Source organism: Acomys minous (genome assembly GCF_964271855.1).
Source record: "Acomys minous genome assembly, chromosome: 11".
Lineage (NCBI taxonomy): Eukaryota > Metazoa > Chordata > Mammalia > Rodentia > Muridae > Acomys > Acomys minous.
Genome location: NC_140492.1, coordinates 98943545 through 98962617, shown reverse-complemented (window position 1 = coordinate 98962617; position 19073 = coordinate 98943545). Strand labels below are relative to the sequence as shown.

General features: G+C 48.1%; 1 long non-coding RNA gene across 1 annotated transcript in view; it reads left to right on the top strand.

The window, feature by feature from the left end:
- The window catches only part of LOC311609551, a 70155-nt gene that overhangs the window by 39721 nt on the left and 11361 nt on the right, over positions 1-19073 (top strand). Inside the window, exon 2 of the long non-coding RNA XR_014783426.1 lies at positions 15662-15698. This is a non-coding gene — a long non-coding RNA (uncharacterized lncRNA). The remainder of the gene's footprint in view (positions 1-15661; positions 15699-19073) is intronic.

The window sequence follows — 19073 nt, the reverse complement described above, 5'->3', positions numbered from 1 at the left end:
CCAGCCTGTATCAGTTTGGATGAGCAGCGCGGGATTTGGATTCAGCTGCTGAACAGATGCGTTGGGAGATCCAGGCTTTTTCTGACAACTTCATCATCTATAATTCCATCTTCACATTTGTTGTTTCATCGTACGAGATCGCTGTGGTCCCTCCGGATCTCAGGTCTCTGCCTACTGACAGCCAGGACCATGAGGGGCCAGTGGGAGCGGATAGCAGGGTTGGAGGAGGAGGAGGGGGGGGGTGTCTGTATTTCCTTTTCCTCTGAAAATAAAAAAAAAATGCTTTCCCAAGAGCTCCCAGATGATACCCCACCCCTTTATACCATTGTTCAGAATGGGGCCACAGACCCCATCACCTGCAAAGGGGATTGACAAACATTTTTCAGCTCTTGTGATTAAGAAAGAAGGGGCAAAGGGTGATTTGGGGTCAGCCAGCCAACAGACTTCCTTACTGCACCCCCCCACCCTACCCCCCACCACTTAGAATGTAACGAAGGAGAAACAGTCAATTCTAGTTAAGGTGCTTAAGTAGGGGCTCAGAGCCAGGCTTGGAGGCAGCGCTACATAACTATGGGCTGTTGTTCCCTAAGATGCTATTAGAGCGTCTTGTATATTCTAGTTAAGGTGCTTAAGTAGGGGCTCAGAGCCAGGCTTGGAGGCAGCGCTACATAACTATGGGCTGTTGTTCCCTAAGATGCTATTAGAGCGTCTTGTATCCCGAGTCTGCTCTGCCACACTAGTTGTCACCTTTGTGATGTGTAAGTTGAGGGCCTTTGATGACGGGCATTAGAGGGTGGGCTGACTTTACAGGCTAACAGTAGCGCATCGCTCTCCCATGTGTCCCTGGCTATGCCAGCTTTAGTGTGGGGCCTGGAGTACTTTACACCTTAAATTGTGAGAGAAAACTGGGCAGTGGGGTTTATTATTGGTTACTTATTTTGCTGCTACATCAAACTACCTGGCACAAGCACTTTAAGGAAGGAAGGGAGGGAGGGAGGGAGGGAGTAATTTTAGTTTATTGTCCCAGGGGATATTACCCATTGTGCATCATGGCAGGCAGGGAAAGTATGCCAGTAAGAACAGGAGGCGGCTGGCCATGTTCCATCTGCAGACAGGAAGCAGAGAGAGATGAACACCAGTGCTCTGTGTCCTCTTTCCTTTTTCTCCATTTCTGACATCAGCCCATGGTGCTGACTACAGTTAAACCAACCCAGATAACCTACCTCAATTAATTCGGTCTAGATAATCCCACAAGCACGTGCCCAGAGGTTTTTTCCTATAGGTGTTTCTGGGTTTCTGTCTGTTGGACCCCACAGCTGAATCTGTCAGCCCTCTGAGGCCTTGAGGACAGAACTGAGCCTGGCCGGGTTTTCAGCAATAGTCTCTGGTGGGTACTTCTGTATAAAAATGACTCAGCATGGTCCATCCAGGCACATCCTGGTGTGAGCCCTGCCTACCAACAGCCATGTAACATGAACTGATTGGTCCTACACCTTATACCCTGCCCACTCCCTATACTCTATATAAGAGAAACCTGCCATAATAAAATTGAGACTTTGCTCCGACAAGACTCCCAACTCAGAGTATTTTTCCTCCAGGCATCATAGGAGCAGGCTGGGTCGTGGACACTCACCATCCTGCTCAACCCCCAGGGAGAGGAAATGGCGGGCCGTGTCCCCTCCCGTTCCAGCCCTACCTGCCGGGTAAGAGACCCGGCATCTGTCAAGCTGCTGAACAGTCCAAACCATCACAATGAGTAAGGAATGCAGAGATTGTCTTGGGTGAGGTGGTTAGCCTGCTCCCATTCCCTTCAGACCAAAACTACAGGTGCTCCCTGCTGAGTGCACCCCCATCCCCCCTCCCCTCGCCTTTGAGGTGTCTCCGTCGATCTTAGCACTTTGTGCGAGAGTCGGGTGCCGGACTCCACAGAGGCTGCCGTGGGAACTCCAGAGCTTAGTGTCACCGTTGGAATGGCAGGTTTCTGAAGTTTGTCCAGAAGCAAAGAGGACACCGAGAGGGGTCAAGTAATCAGGCAGGGCTGGCTGTGAGGGACAGGGCTGTGAGAAGGCGGAAGCCGCGAAGTAGGCGGTTTTATTTGCGCTCCTACATAGGCATTCTCTGCCCCAAATCAGCCTGAAGAAACTTCAAGAGAAAGACCTGAGGAGAGGAAGGCCGCCATGGGTTAGATGGAAGAGAAGCACCTGGCTGGTGTGGATGGAAAATCCAGGCCAGATGAAGAACATTAGCAAGTATTTGGGATTATGGATGGGAGGTAGCTTGATAGAAGTTATTAGAAGCAGATGGCATGGGATTAGGACAGGGATCCCATGCCTGCCCCACTATGGGAAGTAGTTTAGAGGATTAATATCTGCCCTGCCCCAGGCTAACTAAGACTATTTTAAAATATAACAGGTGCCTGTGTCTTGATTGGTTGCTAGCTGGGCATACTAATAATAATGATAATACAGATAAATAAACTATAACTAGCAGGTTTACTAAAGTAATAATAATTATAGGCCAAATAATAAACATTCTTAGGTCTTACTGATAATTTAAAAACAACAGGTAAGTTGTGAAGGAGGCTGTAAAACTTGAACACTGGTGGTGTGAGCATCCTGGGATCAACCACCTTTGTAGGGAGGACAAGAAGACCAGCTCCCTGGAGCAGCCTCACTCAGGTGGCGGTTATCCTCCTGTGTCTTGAGCACCTCCCCCATGGGGCTACCATCTTCCTTCCTCCTGTATCCCTATAAGTGCCCTATCCTGGGAAGGCATGGCATACAGAGGCCTCTCTTTGGTCCTCATAACCATGGAGCCTGACTCAAAGAACAGAAGAGAATTTAGGCATAGCAGTGAGCTGTTCTGTTCCTAATTAGAGTAAGAGAGGGAGGTTGACAAAGCACAGCCTCCACAGCTCTCGCCTACCCCAGCTGTGCCTCAGGAATGGCCACCCTCATGGTCGGCTGCAAAAACCTCCTCCCCTTTAGGACAAGATGGGATTCTGTCCCGTGCACAGTGCCCCAGTACCTGGTGCCAGGACTCCCTGCCCCCACTGCTTGCCGGCCAGACAGCCCTGGTCTGGTCTGCCGTCAGATAGCAGCTTTCTTTACATAATACTCCCTAGGCATAATTGTGGGCATAATTGAGTGACTTGGTTGACGCCTATGTATGACACCGGAATGATGTCCTTGGCTATACCTTCTCGCCTGTGCTGTTCTGTTTCGTTGGCTTTAAGGACTCATGAAGCTTTGTGTCTTTGGCCCCTGCTCCCCCGCCAGGTGTCCCCCAGGTAAGTGGCACCCTACTTACCATGTGCAGATCTCTGCAGAGTTGGATAGAAGTGCCCCAGGGACTTGATACGTTGGTCATTGCCATGTTGTATGTGTGTGTGTGTGTGTGTGTGTGTGTGTGTGTGTGTGTGTGTGTGTGTTGGGGGGAGGTTGTAATCAGGCGCCCTTCGATACCCTCCTCCCATGCTGTGGTTTGTAAGCTCTTTCTCTTTGCTGCCCGCCTCCCCCAGTCACAAGTGGCTGTATTTGTTCGATTGGAACAATCTCTTGGTGTCTGGCAGCTTGAACACAAGTCAACGCAGTTGAAAACGCCAGTTTCCCTAGCTTCTTGGCACGGCTGATTTCCCGGTATGGAACTGTTAAGCCACTTTTCAACGTCATTTCCAGACATGTGTCTTCTTTATTTATTAACTCAAGGGTTCTGCCATTTCTTATGCCGCCCTCCGGCCCCGCTCCCCCTGCTCCCTCACCCCTTCCCCCCTGCCTCTGACCCCTCCCCCACTCCTCTCTTTCCAGCTCCCCTCCCCCTCCCCCCATTCCTCTGTTACTTACTGTTGACAGTTGTTGCCCTTTTCTTTCAGCTTCCAATAAGAACTCCTTGACTTGCAAAGACTCAACTTTTCTGTGCATGACTGACTCAATGGTTCTTGCCACACTGGGGAGAGAATGTGGGCCCTTGGTGGGGATCCTGGAGGAGACACTCGCCCAGTGTCGTTGTCCCCCTACTCCCTCTGGCCATATAAATATTGCAGTCTGTGGGTTGGGTGGGTGGGACATGGGGTGTGAGGGCTGGTTTATGCCCAACATCTGGAGTGAAAAACCTAAACACATTTTCTGAAGAAACAATATTATTCATGAAGGGCGGGAAGCCCACTGTACTCTCACAGAGCCAGACACTACAGTTGAGTTGTATTAGAGGCTTTGGAGTCTAGCTGGACGTGAACCTTCCTGGGTATGCTGTTCAAGCCCCCAATGGGTCCCCGTTCTCAATAAATTTTGACACGAGTCTAATTAGGGCTCCAAGCACAAGTCCTTAAAAACTTTTCCCTGGAGTGTCCTTTAGACACACCAGGGCAGTTGCACGTATGGCCTTGGTGGTTGTGTCAGCATCCACAAGCCTCGTGCAAGCTCAAGTCCTAGCATGAGGGTGGAGGGTGGGGTCAGGCATGAGATCCCATCCTTAGCTGAGGATCTGTTGGTAACTGATAGCTGCTGGGAAAAGTGCTTTAAGTGTGCTGCCCCTGATAGGCCAGCCACGCTCCAGTGGAAGGTCACACATTCTTGAATAGGTGGATGGAATAAATTGGATTTGATGGATTAAAAAAAAAAAAAAAGGACACAAAGCTGGGTAGGTAGGGAGAGAGGGTAGATCTGGGAGGAGATGGAGGGGGATGATATGCTCAAAACTCATTATATGGAATTTCCGAAGGACTAGTTAAGGAAAAAAAAAAAAGGAAAAATGTTTTCCTGGAACTTCTCTGGTGTAGACAGGGGAAAGCCCTGTGACCCTTAGGGCCAAGGAAAGGACGCCAAGGATGGCTGATTTCCGGGGCAGGCAGGACCCGGCTACATTGGGGGATTTCCCTCTTTTCTTGTCCCTGCCTTCTTTTGAGCTCCTACAAAGCCAAGATGCTTTTTGCCCTTCCTTGCCTCATCTCATCTCTGAAGCATCTTCGGTTTTCCTTCTCTTCCACTTCCTCTTACCTCTGGTCCAGGCCATCATTTCCTGTGTGCTCTGACCCACCCTGCTCATTGTTTCCTCTTCCCTGTTCCAGGTGTTTTCCCCCAGTCCCCCTCCTCCCCAGTTTTGACACTGTCTCCTCCTCCCCTTGTCCCTCCCTCCAGCACGCCCACCCTGCTCCAGGCAGCCAAGTGTTCCAGCTGAGGCCAGGTCTCCCCGGCTTCTTCTCTTTACCCCAGCACTGCAGCTCTGGACCATGGTTGGGCCCCACTAGATACCAGATAGATTTTTCTAGTCAAGGAGGGCTAGGAGAGGTAGTTCTCAGGAATAAGAAATGCAGACTGGAAAGGCCTGAAGGATTATATCACCAATCTTGCTGCTCTTCCTGTACTGCCAACCTTATGTTGGGGACTAAAGATAGGCGGGCTTGTAAAGGCTTTTAAACCTGGAGTCATAGTGGCTTGGAGAGGCAGGATCCCTATCTCATCATGCTGTCTTCCTTTACACACACACACACACACACACACACACACACACACACACACACTCACACACACACACACACACAGTCACACACACACACTCACAGACACTACCGGGTCAAGACCTTCAGAATTGTGCCTGCTTCCTCTTTTTCTTCCGTGAGAAAATTCAGTGTAAAGAGAAAACCAAAACAAGATAAAAACAAAACAAAATACCTCCTAAACAAAGAGAGCCTAGAAACATCGAGTTCGAACTATTGAAAATGTTTCTTCTGGCAAAGCTTTGTCCAGACAGATGGGAAATGCACCAGTGTCGGGCATCAGGCCCTGAGGTGGGCTGGCAGAGGCTCCTGGGAAAGGAATGAGAGACCTGTTCCCTGCTCTGCTCTTGGATCCCAGGTAGCTGTTGTCATCCAAGAGTCTTGGCCCGTCTTCACTGCTCTCTCCCTACCTAGCTACCAAGAACTCGAGATAGAGAGGAGTGGATGGGAGCTGGTAGAATGCATTTGTATGTTTTCCGTTTGATCTATCAAAGTATCAACGACCAGGCACTTACAGAGGGAAGGGGTTTATTAGGTGTGTAGTTCTGGACGGTGGGCGTGGCAACTGTGTCTGCTCAGCTCACGGTGCTGGGTGCAGTAGAGGGTGAGACACATGGGGAGAGAGATATTGAGGGAAGGAAGGAAAGAGACAGGGAAAGAACAGAAGAGAGAAAAAATCTGTCTAACTAGCTACTAGTCCTACTGTGATGTTTCTGCCACTATCCAGTGCTTCCAATATTAACCTTTGAAGGGCAGCCCACACTCAAGGCACAGTAGGAGGCCTGGTGTAGGCCATTCACAAGGGAGTGCAGCTTGGGCTTGTGTTTGTGTGAGACTAGCCTTGAGCCCCACCTCTTAGAACATCCTGAAGTGTTAGATAGGCCTTCACAGGAGTCTGCACAGAGGACGAAATTGCCCACCTCATGCCCTGAACAGTGAGGGCTGAGAAAGTAGAGCCAGTTGGCACGGCCTGAGCTAGTCTCCTCAGGTAGAACGCAAAGAAGAAAATGGAGTGAATGATCTGTTGGACTTTCAGGCCTCATTGGGGTGAAGGGTGCACATTCCCTGGGAAAGAAGGTGATGCTAACAGCAACAGCAACAACAGCAGCAGCAGCAACAGCAGCATGTTTTGTTGTGTGTTAAACTTTTCAACTCATTTTCTCATACTGTAGCTCACTTGAGTCTGAGTATAAATACTGACGTACCCGGGCTCACATGACAGGAATTCCGCAGGGTGGGTAACTTCTCTAGAGTCTACACTTCAGGTAAATTGTAGAGCTCAGGTCCTTGAGCGTTCTGTTTAACTGCCGCGGTGCTGGGTCTGCCTTAGAGGTTGCCTCCGAGATCCGCACAGGCCTCTTTCAGCTGTTGACCCAGAGGGTGCAATAAATAGCCCCAATGCTGACTAAGATAAGAGGGGTTCAGGGTGGAGTATCTCTGGAGGTGATAGCCATGAGGCCTTGGAGCCTTTGGGAAGCAGCCACAGGTGCTAAGTGCTCACTCCAACCGGCTCTAGAGTTCCGTGTGAGCTGGAGTGCACACTGCAGGAGGGCCCCTGAGGGGCAAGGGTGGGTGGGGCAGGACCATCTCGGTGGTATTCGGCAGGTACGGAGTAGGCCTCAGGTGGTTCTTTGGGGCCAAGATGGCCACCATTAGGAGTAGCAATCAGCTGGGAATGCCCACCAAGGCCTAGGGGAGATTTGGAGTTTCAGACATGGTAGTAATGAGGACCTGGAGAGAGACTAGGAAATCAAGACCCTCTCAGAAGACAGAGTCAGCTCTGCCCCTGCCAATGGCAGATCAGATGATCATGGAGCGCAGGGGTGATCCTGAATTGTTTATTAGCGGGCCCTCCTTTTCCAGAGATACCATTCATTGTATTTCTCAAAGGGGGGCTGCAGTACTTTCTCCCACCCAGCACTGTGTTTTGTCCCCCCCGCCGCCCCACTGTCTCTGTTACAGCCAGCCCAGGGAGTGGTGGTCAACATGTACCTCTGTACCCTGACAACTTATAACTGCCCAAATTAATACTATGTAACCTCCAAGACCAGACCAGGCATGGCAGTTCTGCCATTGTCCACTAGTGCTGAGCTCCTGGTCATCACATGAGCCTCCACCTGCCCTGAGAGCGCCATGCCAGGAGAATGCCCAAGGTAGCCCATGAAATTACCACAGGGAGGCCCCAGACTGCATGAAGAGGACCATGCCTGTAAAAAAAAAAAAAAAACAAAACGGCTTCAGCTGTGTGAGCTTCCCCGGCTTACTGATTCTAACCTCAGGAAAGACCAGGCTATTATTTTCACTGGACTGTGTTCCTCTGGCCCACACGGGAAAGGTTTGGTCCCAGCTTGGAAGTACTGGAAGATGGTGAAAACTTTAAGAAGTTGAAAGCCTTGGAGTAGGTTTTAAAACATTAGAGGTGTCTCCTCAAAGGGGATTGTGAGACCCCAGTCTCTTTTCTCTTATTTTCATGTCTTTTCTGTGAGGTACACATCTTTGGTCTGTCCTCAGCGCTCACCATGATACTCTGCTGAGGACCAAAGTAAAGGGTCCAATTCGTCATGGGCTGAAACATCTGAAATCAAGAGCCAAAAATAAACCTTTTCTCTTTATAAGTTGCTTATCTTGGGGTATCTTGTTACAGTGATATCAACCTAATGCAATCTGTAAGCCAGAACCATCCTGCTGAGTCCTCCTTAAATTCCTGGTCTAAACAAAGCATGAAAAATGATTAAGTGGTTGTTGTGGCTTAAAGGCACTACCAGCCAGGCGGCCTTGTTACCGAGACAGAACTGGAGCCACTGGAAACTAAGTTCTCACAGAGAAAGATGTGCTTAGCTCCCAGGGGCCAAGGCAGCTGTTCTGAGTCTGGGCTTGTGCTTAGAGGAAGCCCCGCCCACCCAGGTTGCACAGTATGGCATCTTAAGGGGGCAGTGGAGGTGAAGACTCAGGACAGTTAGCGGACATTCAGGAAGTCCCACTTTGGAGAGTGGGTATCCCAGGAGGAATTAGACAATGTCGATGTACAGCAATCTAAGCTCAGTCAGTCCACGTAGCAGGCTGGTGTGCAGGAGCAGACCCTGGGTGTCATAGCGGTCTTCAGGAGACACGGGCAGCAGTGAAGGAAGAAGGCCTGAGCGCTCAGCCTAGCATCTGGCTTGTGGGCCCTGCCCATCAGATACCAAGTAGCCCTTGTTAAAGTATTAGGAGAAGCTCGGAAACTATTTTGCGTATGATTAAAATCTGCAACACAGCCTTTGCACCATGGTCCCACTGTGGGTGGCTCCTGTACTGTGCTCCCAGCTCTCGTTTCTGATGGTAAGCAAGCCCTGCAGTATCTCCAGTGAAACTTTCTGCTCACATTTGTCTATTGGAAAGGGCCAAGGTTTCTGGATCAACTTGTTCCTTCCACTCTTGTGTCCAGGGATGATGACCTCATCATGTTTGGTCAATTAACGTGCTGTTTTCAAATCAGCATATATGGATGATGGATGCACTGTTTGTTCTAGCATGACGATTGTGTGGCCAAAGATCACCTCTGGCACCAGCTTTTCCTTTGTTCCGAACATATTGTTTCTCATCTCAAGTTTGAGAACAATGGGCTCATTGATCAAATGTAAGAATTAAGGATGGACCTTGCCAGACTAAGGCTCGCTGCATGCCAACCTGAAAGCTAGTGCGTCTCCTTTCTGGGGCTGCATCTTGGGCGCGAGCCTGGGGATGAGAGGATGCGCCTCTCATTTCTTTGCTATTTGCTTCTCTGCTTTGCAAATGCCTTTCTCGTCTCTGACTGAGGAACAGCACGTGCTAAGTAGGTCACCAACCAACCAGTCAGAGCGGACCAGGTTGGCTTGCTTATATCTTCTTTGGTTCTCCCTCTCTGTGCACGCTACCCCACCCCAATTTCTTCCTGTTGACTTGTGAGGTAAGGCAGCATCCCACTTAGGTGAGACACCAAACTGAGGAAACAGTGGGGACTCTCAGGGAACTCCTCTTTATAGGGGAGCAGGTAGCACAGGAAGATTGTCACATTGGTTTGACCTAAGACCCCCAACTAGAAGGCTGAGGTGTGAGGACAGTTGAGATCTGGCTGCCATATTCTTGTCTTGGAGGGTCCAAGAATAACACAGTCCTTCTATCACTTTTTTCCCACTGAGCTAGAGTCTCTATTGGCAGCTCAGGTAGAGACCTTGAATTCACAAATTTCCTGCTTTCGCCTTCCAAGTGCTGGGATTACAGAGATATCATCTCATCCTGCCGCACCACTCACACATAGCTAAATAGTTCAGTCTTACTTATTATTTGTATAGCTGTGTGTTTGTGTGTATACACATGTGCCTGTAGGCATGCATGTAAACATATAGGCCTGAGCGTCATGTTAAGTATCTTCTTCTATGTTCTAAAACTTGGGCAGAGGCAGAGATAGGAGGATCCCTGGAGCTTGTTAGCTAGCCAACCTAGCTGAATTGGCAAGCTCCTATCTCTGCCTCTGCCCAAGTTTTAGAACATAGGTCCTGGGAATTGAACTTGGGTCCTCAGGCTTGTATAGCAAGTACTTCACTGATCCATCCCCTCACCCCTAAGTGGTTCAATCTTTAGCTGAACCTGTCCTGTGATGTGAGAGCCACCATCAGTGTTTGGTGGCTCCTTGCTTAGAATCCTTTAAACCTTAACTTTGTGATGTAGCCTATCAGCAGTCCCTATCTAAGGAAAATAATCAATCAAGTACTCATTTTGGTGACAAGGAGGACAGCAAGATATTGGTGTGTGACATGCAGTTCATCTCTCCCTCAATTTTGGTGGGCTGCAGGAAATCCACTCCATGTTTAATCTGCTCTCTCTCTCTCTCTCTCTCTCTCTCTCTCTCTCGCTCTCTCTCTCTCTCTCTCACCCTCTCTCCCTCTCCGTGTGTGTGTGTGTGTGTGTGTGTGTGTGTGTGTGTGTATGTTGGCCTTGGCTCAGCTCAGAGCCCTGAATGATGGCATTGTTGGACTTGACTGCCTCTGAGGAAGATCTGTCTGAAAGAAAAGAAGAGATAAAGCTGAAATGTTAAACGTCTCCAACAAAAGCTATTAGGGCAGAATTTCATGACTCAGCACTTCTTGACATTTTTTGAGGTTTTTTTCCCCCTCAGACAACATAAAGTTACTTAAAAAAAAAAATGCATGTGGTTTTCTTTATTTAGTTTCTTCCCTCCTAAGCTTATGGGTTTTCATTGATGAGATGGTTGTGCAATCCCAAGGCCCAGGCACTGCCAGGAAAAGCTGGTAAGTTGATGGTGACTGTTTACTCTCCATTTCAGGGGAGCCCTAAGCATGGCGCCTGTCTCTCCGTGGCAGCGCAAGCCACTCTCCCTTATGTATCTCCAGGCAGCTCTGGCTCTTGGGTCCTGTACCTTCACCCCCCCCCCACTGTGGAGCTCTGCTTTATTGACTTATGAGTCACATGGCCCTTGGCTTGTGAGATGGGTGTCTTCCCACAGTGGTGTGCTGATGCGGCGCCATGCCCAGGACGGCAGAATGTGACCAGTGGTGTTCAGACTGAACAAAGAGAATCCAGCCTATTGTGAAACATGGTTCCTGTTCAGCCTTTCTACTCCTGGGTGTTAATAATCTAATCGGAGGCAGAACGCCTTCATAAGAAACGGTTCAGAAGGCAAGGGGTTATATAATTTCAGGACCACTGGCACAGCCCTTGAGCTTCGCAGGCCCTGAGAACCCATCAGGGATTCTTTGAAATGAAGCTATTGCCTGGGCTCTCTTCCTAGACCAGTTTCACTGGCACTTCTGAAACCTTAAGTTAGCTGATGAATTCTCTGTGCCTCAGTTTTCTTTCGCTGCAAAATTATGTTTACTTGTGTGGATGGTTCCCTTGAAAAGTGAGTAAGCAAACAGTGGGAAACAAACTCTGTGGTATCAAGAGGTCAGGGTGCCTACTCATCGCCCAGGGAAGCTATGGCTGGTTTATGGCACGGGCTGACCAATACTTGAAGTCTACCAACCAGGACCTGACATCCACCTCCTAAGGATTAGCAAGGACTGCAAACGGCCTCTGACGTAAAGAGGCTTATTTGGCTGTAGAACCAAAGCAGGCTGGAGAGGAACGTATTCTCAGGCCATTTGAGACCTGCAATGTTTTGCTGGGTGTTAAAGAAGCACGAGATCCTGATCCTCCGTTGCCGATCTTACCCATCCATTTGCAGTTCTCCCCTACTCCCGGTGTGGCCCTCCTGTACTTCCGGTGCTTTCTTTTTCTTGCTTTTCATTCTTAGGCAAAGAGTGTCAAGACCAAGACCAAGACCTTGCTTCAGTCTGGCCCTGCCACGGATAGGCTGTGCAGCTGTTCGTGAGATTTCAAACTTGGTTGTACTCGGCATTTTTCATTTTCATAAACAAACAAAAAACCCAAAACAACAACAACAACAAAACAACAAACAAACTTGCTTTCAAATGTTTCTGGCCTCGGGTCTAAATGGAAGCCAGAACAGCATTTCTGGCGTAGTAGAGACTGACTGATAAGTGTCAGTTGTGTTCTCTGAGGTGATTTTTCACTCTGGTATGGGCATTTGGGGCTAATAGTGTCTTTTGGTAACTGGTGTTAGGATTCATTTCAGGATAGGTACTGTTCACGTTGTTAGAGTGTCAGGGGTGGCACAGAGCCCTAGAAGCTGGGCCTGAAGAAGAGTCTAGTCAAAGTATCTTGGCTTTCTCCAGAGTCCGTGGACTCAGGCTTAACCCAGCCTGCGCACTCACACTTGGCAAAGTGCACCAGCAATGGCTGCTTGGACCCACATTACTCCTTGTCTTCCACCACCGGCCTGAGCCAATACAACAGATTGCACCACAGTCCCACTTGGTGACCTGGAAACTGCAGAGGATCTATGACAACCCTTCTGTCATTTCTGAGGAGAGAATGAACAGAAAGACAGCCATGCGACACAGACAAGGGGCAGGCAAGTCTCCAAAATTTGGCAGAAAGAGTAGGGGTTTGAGGGAGGAATGGGAGGATACAAGGGGTAGGCTAACAATTTAGATGTAATATGAATAAATTAATAAAATATTTTTAAAAAAGAGTAGGGGTTTGGAAAGCAAATATAATTAGAAAGAGAATCTCTTCTTTCTCCTCCTCCTCTTTTTCATCTCCCCTTCCTCCTCCTCCTCCTTTTCTTCTTCTTCTTCTTCTTCTTCTTCTTCTTCTTCTTCTTCTTCTTCTTCTTCTCCTTCTTCTCCTCCTCCTCCTCTTCTTCCTCCTCCTTCTCCTCCCCCACCTCCTCTTTCATTTCTGGGCTCACAGTTCCAAGACTTCAAAACTTAAAGAAGAAAGTGTATTAATCTTCAAGGGCTCTCATTAATCACCACATCAGGCCCATTGGTGGTGGTGGTGGTGGTGTGTGTGTGTGTGTGTGTGTGTGTGTGTGTGTGTGTGTGTATGTGTGTGTGTGAAGAGAGAGGGGGGGCACAAACTCATATCTACAGTTGATTTCTTGGTAATGGAAGGTCAGGGTCTGCCCTTACATTTCCCCTTGGTCAAGCTAATTGAGAAAGCTCCCACTTAGAAAGCACTTATTCTTGAGCAATTTTTCAGTGGAAAATAGCAGACAGGAGTAGCCACTGACATGAAAATATTTCTCTTAAGGAAACAAAGTGAGTGACATGGCAGAATCATTAGAAACACAGACTCTGCCTTGGCAAGTTGTGGGGCTAACTGACAGAACTGAATCCAGCACACTGAATCCAGTAAACTTTTATTACTTCTCTTCTTGGTGCCAGGCACTGTGTTGAGGATCTTCTCTATGTCATTGTTTGATGCTTATAGTTTATGTGCCCTGGTTTACCAATAGGAAATCTGACATGTATGTTAAGTGACTTGTTATATAAATTACTTCTCACACTGCTGTAATAAAATACCCAACAAAAGCAACTTAAGAAAGGCAGGCAGAGGAATTCTTCTTTGGCTCACAGTTTAAGGAGATACAGTCTTCGCAGTGATATAAGGGTGAGCCAACTGGTCATATTGCATCTGTAGGGAGGAAGGAGAGAGAGATGCATGCTGGGATTCCACTCACTTTCTGGCTTGACTGCTCCTCTGCAGTTAAATCTCTGCGGAACACCCTCACAGAGATGCCCGGAGATATGCCTTCTAGGTGCCTCCAAATCTAGTCAAACCGACAATGAAGACTGACCATCACATTTGCCCAAGGCCTCACAGCTAGTACGAGGTGGAAGCAGGCTTCATACCCATATAGTTTGATGCTGAAATTGAAACACGTTTCCACGTACCATGAAATAGGCAACACAAGCTCACTTCTGTGAGCTACAAGCTGAGGAATGCTGTTATGGGGCAATGGAGCATTTTTCCATTTGCAATGGTTATTGGGGAGCTGTAAAAGAAATTAGTATGATGTCCCCCTACTTTCCCCGACTCCCTCCCCACCCCCACAGGTTTTTCTTTGAAGGTTTGGGGTGCTGCAGCACCAGTTGGTGAAAGGATAGTTGTTGTTGTTGTTGTTGTTGTTGTTGTTGTTTTAAATCAAGTGTGCCAGGTAGTCTTCAAGAAGTTAAGGATTTAAAAAAGATGTCACTTTGGTCCTGGCTAGTTTCATCAATACTAGATAAACTGTGCCAGCAAGCTGGCGGTCTGTGCCATCTCAGTGCCAGTGCTGAGTGCTGGGGGAGCTGAGAGCTGTTAGACGGTGAAGTGTTGTTCTATAGAGGGCCTGTTCCGCATGTGCAGGGGCTTGGAGGAGACTTTTCCAGAGCCTACGGTGGGAGGTAATGCTGGAGGTCTACCTCAAACCGTGAAAACCCTTGGAGCAGTTAAAAAGCAAATTCCCTCTCATAAGGTTATGTGGGAAGGTTTGCTGAGATGTAAGCCTAGCGGTTTCTACAAAATGTCAACATGCCCAGCTAACAGAACCTGGGCGAATCCCACTGGCTTGGAAGGGTTCAATTTGGTGACTCCCAAGCCAGGTGTTGGTCACCCTTGTAGCACTCCTGACTTGCCCCAGTTGCATTCTGGGGGGAGGCTGGAACAGACAGCATGTTCGGGAACACCTTAATGATGTCAAGATCCTTTTCATTGCTCGTTTATCACTTCGCAGCTCGGATTCGCAGTGTGTTCCCCGTGTTCGTTCTCCCTTTCACGCGGACAATGCATTCTTTCAACAGTATGTAGCTCCATGGGAAGAGCTGTGCTGAAAGCAAACACAGTGGTGCGTGCAGCCTGCTCCTTTGCGGGAGGAGGGGGTGGGGTGGGGGGGTGGGGCAGGTGGGGACCAGATGCCTGGCCACAGCCGAGAGCCGGGGGATGAGCACACGGAACAGCCACTTCTGGTTCCACTTACTCATTTCTCTGTGCTGAAAGGTGTCATATAAATGCTAAATAGAACAGAGAGAGATGGGGCCTATCTATTTGCATTTCGGCTAATGGGAGCAGATGTGGATAGCGCAGCAGCTTGGCTGAGAGGCTGTTCACCTGCCCTGCTGGGCCTGAGGTCCACCTCCAGTTCCTTCCCGTGCTGCCCTCATCAGCTCTGCTCCAGCCTTGCAGCAGACACCGTACTCGGTACAAAAGGGGCTCGTGTCTTCTGCCCTCGGAGGGCTGACAAACCTTGTTGACCAGACAATTTTAACCACATGAACCATCTGAGAACAATACGACCCAGCTTATGATGAAGTGGTAAGCCCTGGGGAGCAGATGGAGTGCTAGAAAAAGAGGTTGTAGGGGGAATAGGAAGCCATGATGGGAAGCAAGGCTTTGTAGGGGAGAAAGGCTGGACCACTGTCCTGCTGGCCAGCTAGCCTCTTCCCTTTGGATGCTCACTCAAGTCCATCTCACCCTTTAGGGCTTTGCTTAAATGCTGTCCTTCCATAGGGTCTTACTGGTCATCTTAAGTGGCAGCCTCTATCCACTTAGCACCCTGTGTAACAGATATTAACACGATTCTCTCTTCCTTGTTGCTTTGTAACCAGCCCGTAGGCAGCAGTCCATACATCTGTTTTGTTCCCTATTGAATTCACAGACAAGCACGATGCCTGGAGCCCAAGAGGTGCTCTGCAAAGACGTGCTGAACGAATGAGTGACATTTGAAGAAAGCCTCATTTAGCTAATGTTTCTGTTGGCCAACTGAATCCAAGATCTCATTTTTTTTTTCTTTTTGTATTCTAGGAAGAAAATCTGTGGAGTCCATAATTCCGGCATTGAGGTGAGTGTCTTTTAAGGCGAAGGGTTTGCATTAAAACATAAGAAGACCACAGTGAAGTGTGAGGAGCCGGTCATTGACACGAGCATGCCAGTCAAGTCTGCAGGTTAAGAACTAGAAAGAAGTAAACATTTATGGATAATTGAGCTGGGACCTTGGATAAATGGAACCCATTACTATGCAGAATACAATGCAGGCATTTCAGTCTTGGGTCCTGTCCAAGGTGATTCATTATTGAACGAGGTGGGAAAACCTTGTTCAGACATAGTTTCATCTAAAGTGTGGCTGCTGAGCACAGGCTCAGGATAACAGGAAAGCTCCAGTGGGATTTTTAAGTAAAAGTGTGTGTGTGTGTGTGTGTGTGTGTGTGTGTGTGTGTGTGTGTGTGTGTATGTGTGTGTGTGTGTGTTGGGGGGGCTGTCCTGTTTCATCCTCTAGCCAACTTCTCCCTTTGGATGAATGGGCATCTCCTTTTGAAAGATAATTGTTTTGTTTGGCTAACACTTCCCCCCACCCCCACCCCCACCAAGGCATTCGGCTCCACCACAGGAAAAGGACACATCTCAAAAAGCAACCGTCCTTGGGTATACAGCCGACTGTCTTGTTATTTGAATTCAGCTGGGTCAATATTTTGTTTTAGTTGTGGAAAGTAAGGCCAAGCAATCAGAAATATCCTCAAATTTCCTTGCATAATAAAAAGATCTCTCTCAAAAAAAAAAATAAAAAGATCTCTCTTAACTTATTCACAATTTAACTCAAGAAAAGTTATGGGAAAGAGAGGACGGACCATGTGTGGGCAGGTTGTTCTTCCTGTTGAGCGCATGCAGCTAATCTTAGTTTGTGAACCTTCGTGGTCCGCACCAGAATGACAGCATCCTTTAAGAGATTCGTTTCCCACCAACGAAAGTTCTACTGAAGGGGAAAAAAATCCCAGTATTGAAAGCAATCCCTTGAAGCTGCTGGAGTCTTTCATAGAAAATTTAAAATCCTACAGATAGGAAACTTACCATTTATAGGATATGAGAAGTGAAAGCGGTTGTCTGAATTGAAGGGCGTTAACTTGAGTTAGCCTGTGAGTTGCTTTGTAAATTGCCCAAAAATGTGTTCCTGCACCTTTGATGATTGCATTGCGTGGTGGTCAGGAGCTGGGTGCCCTGAGATAGCCAGTGCTGGCCTGTTCCCTTCCTCTTTACTTCCCTGTCGTCTGAGCTGAGGCCCAGTCTCACAGACAGAGGAAAGGAGAAAAACCTGCCATGCTTCATTCAGGCTTGCTGTGAGCTGCTTCACTTTTGCCCTTCTTTTCTTCAAGATGTTGTGTGGAAAACCTTGGACCAACTTTACATTGCTTACGTACAGAGTGAGAACATGTGTGTGAAGGGGACCTTTGCTGAAAGCCGGACTCTAAGCTGTACATAATGTGCAGCTGTAGTGTTGTGCTATAGGTTGGATCTGGGTTATACCTCTCAAAGCCCCCCAAGTTAAAGGCTTGGCCCCTAGACTGTGGAATTACTGGGTAAACACAGAACCTTAGAGGAGGGTGGACTCTTGTGAACGGAACTGAGTTATTTGGGAATCTGTTCTTGGAGGGGACATTGAGGCCCAGGACTATTGTCTTTCTTTTTCTGCTTTTCAGCACCAAAAAGGCAAGCAGCTTTTGATCCTTCATGTGCTCCTCATTACAATCCTCTGCTGTGCCACAGGCCCTAAAGCAGTGGAGTCTGGGGACCATGAACTCTCTGAAACCGTGATCAAAAGTAAATCTTTTCCTTCTTCTAAGCTGTTTATCTCAGGTGTCTTTTTTTTTTTTTTTAAAGATTTATTTATTTAGAATTTATACAGTATTCTTCCCAAATGTGCACTTGCACACCAGAAGAGGGCATCAGATCTCATTGTAGATGGTTGTGGGCCACCGTATGATTGCTGGGAATTGAACTCAGGACCTTTGGATGACCAGCCAGTGCTCTTAACCTCTGAGCCATCTCCCCAGCCCTATCTCAGGTGTCTTGGTCAGCTAACACGAACTCTGTGAACGCACTGTACATACTGTATCGTTATATAATGCGAATAGCAGGCATTTGCCGCAGTGTGACTTCGACTTTGCTTTGTCTCCTCAGCTCTGCAACTGACTCCCCACCCCCACCCCCCTCATCTTCATGCCCTTATATTATCAAAACCTGGGCTATCTGGTCATCAATCATCTCAGGTGATGATTGTGAATAATGTGTAGTCATTGGTGAGATATCAGAGAATGGATACCAGCGGTGGGGGTGTCTGCGTGCACGCACAGTTCAATACTTATTCCATCTTGTTCACTAGCTGTAGGGCTTTCCTTCCTGTTGCAGAGGATCCAAACAGCTAGACCCCTTAGCGGTGCAAAGACTCTTCAGCTTGGAAGCCAGAGAGACCATATGCTTTTTTTAGCCTACTTTGCTGAAGAACTGTCAGACACTTATCAAATTTTAGGTTGATGTTTAGCACCAGGACAACATAAATGAAACGAATAGATAGAAGGCATCGGTCTCAGACTTATATTATTTTCAATGTAAAGCAAAACAAAACAACCACCCCCCCTCCTGCCCCCCCCCCCGCAGCTGCCGCTGCCGCCGCCGCCGCCGCCACCGCCACCGCCGCTGCCGCCACTGCAGCAGCAGCAGCAGCAGCAGCAGCAGCAGCAGCAGCACTGAACTAAACTGAACTGAAAGAATTTCAAGAAGGCTTAGGAGAGAACTCAGTAATTAAGAGCATGAACTGCTTTTGCAGAAGATCTGAGATGGATTCTCTGTGCCCAGGTCAGGTGGCTCAGAACTGTCTGTAATTCCAGTTTCAGCGGATCTGATGGCCTCTGGCCTCTGGTCTCTGGGAGCATTTACGCATGCATACCCACACACTGATACACATGCATATACATAATTAAAAATAAAAAAAAATCTTAAAACAAAAGACAAAAAAATGAGTAGCAAAATAAATCAATGAAATAGCATTGGAGGCAGAGAAATGTATGAATACATGTGTGACACATGGCCGCTATACAATTACATTATTTAAAAAAAAAATCAGTGGAAGATCAGTGGTGCGCGCCTTTAATCCCAGCACTCTGGAGGCAGATGCAAGAAGATCTCTGTGAGTTCAAGGCCAGCCTGGTCTACAGAGCGAGTTCCAGGGCAGCCAGGGCTACATAGAGAAACCCGGTCTTGAAAAATAAAATCAGTGGAAAGTTGGGGCTACAATCAGTCAATTAAGTGCTTGCCTTGCACACACAAGGACCTGAGCTCAAAGTCCAGAACTCAGGTAATAAAAGCCAGGCAAGGTGGTGTGTATGTCTAATCCCAGTCCTGGGAGACAACAATAAACTGATCCCTGGGGCTCCCTGGCCAGCCA